Consider the following 1,878-nt stretch of genomic DNA (forward strand, 5'->3'; position numbering starts at 1 on the left):
TGTGGTGCTGGGGGATTGAACTGCGGTCCCTGTGCTTTGCTAAGCTTGTTCTAAATAGGTGCTTTAGACCACCGAGCCATCTCACCAGCCCTGTTGGTTGATTTTTTTTTTTTTTTTTTGGCGGAACCGGGGATTGAACTCAGATCCTTGTGTTTGCCAGTCAAGCACTTATCCTACTGAGCCATCTCCCCGGCCCCTGTTGGTTGATTTTTAATTACTTTTTTTTAAATTTTATTTTTTGGCAGAACTGGGGATTGAACTCTGGCCCTTGTACTTGCCAGGCTAGTGCTTATTCCACTGAGCCATCTACCCAGCCCCCTTAATTACATTTTTTTATTTTATTCATTGCTATTGTTTTACTTAGGATATTTATATCTTCTTGATTCCACTTTGATTTTTTTTGGGGGAGGTACAGGGGATGGAACTCAGGACCTTACACTTGCCAGGCAAGTTTCTATCTTATTAGAATATAAATTTTCAAAGCAGGCTTAGACCTTCTTCTGCATTTCTTCACCATTTTCATTACTAATTGTGTGGATTTGAGTCTTTTCGTTCTTTTTTTTTTCTTGTTTCTTGTTTACTTTTGCTACCTTTTAAAAAATAGACATTTACTTTAAGGAGAGTACAGCACTAATTGATATAACATTAGAAGCAGTATGCATTCAGAAGACCCAAATCACAGGTATTTAAACTATGATTTCAGTATTACACATTGCTGTCTGCAATGTTGCTGCTTAATTCACAGATATCAGTATATATAGTTAGTCAGGGTGAGAATTCTACCCATTAACTGTTATTTTCAAAAACTTGATGCAAATTCTTAAGACTACTGTCTTATCCAACATGTATATATATACATGTATGGCTTTTCCTCTACCTTATTTTCTAACTTTTCTCCTTTCTCAGGATTTGTTGATTTAATTTAGTCTTTCAAAGAAACATCTCTTTGATTCATTGATTCTTTGTATGGTTTGTTTAGTCTTCAAGCATTAATTTCTGCTCTGATCTTTATAGTTTATTCTCCTGTATGAACTTATGGCTTAGTCTGTTATTCTTATTCTAAAACTTTGAGGTTCAATATTAGTTTTCTTATTTGAGCTTGCTCTATTTTACTGATATGGGTATTCACTGCTATACATTTTCTTCTTAGGTTTGCTTTCATTTTGTCCCATAAGTTCCATTAGTCCATATTTTCATGTTGAAACTTACTTGTAGAAACTCTGTAATTTCTTCTGTGACCCACTGATTGTTCAGGAGTGTACTATTTAATTTCCTTGTGTTTATGAAATTCTTGTGGTTTATTTTTCCACTGATTTCTAATTTCATTGCACTATGGACTAATAATATGCAAGGGATAATTTTAATTCCTTTGCATTTACTTATATCCTATGGCTTGGTATGTGGTCTGTTTTGGAGGATGGCTCATGTGCAGCTCACAAGAATGTGCATTTTGATGTGAGGTGGAACACTCTATGGACATATACTAAGTCTATTTGCTCAAAAGTTTGATTCAATTCTAATATTTCATGATTGATTTTTTGGGTCAAATTGACCTGTCTTTTTGTGATATTGGGGTATTGAAATCCCCCATTACAACTGAATTAGTGCTTATTTGATTGTTCATGCCCTTTAATTTTTTTATAGAGCTGGATGCACTGACATTTGTTGCACATATTTATATGATTATTATCTCATCTTGAATTATTCCCTTTCTAAAGATCTAATCACCTCTTTTATTTCTCTTAATCAGCCTTGCTTTGAAATTAATTTTGTCTGAAAATAGAATAGCTAGCCTTGGTTTTTTTTCAGTTCATGTAACATGAAGTATTATTTTTCATCCTTTGACTTTAGCCTATGATTTTCTTTCTTTCTTCTTTC

The sequence above is a fragment of the Octodon degus genome, unplaced genomic scaffold, assembly GCF_000260255.1.
Source record: "Octodon degus isolate 3935 unplaced genomic scaffold, OctDeg1.0 scaffold00183, whole genome shotgun sequence".
NCBI classification, from domain to species: domain Eukaryota; kingdom Metazoa; phylum Chordata; class Mammalia; order Rodentia; family Octodontidae; genus Octodon; species Octodon degus.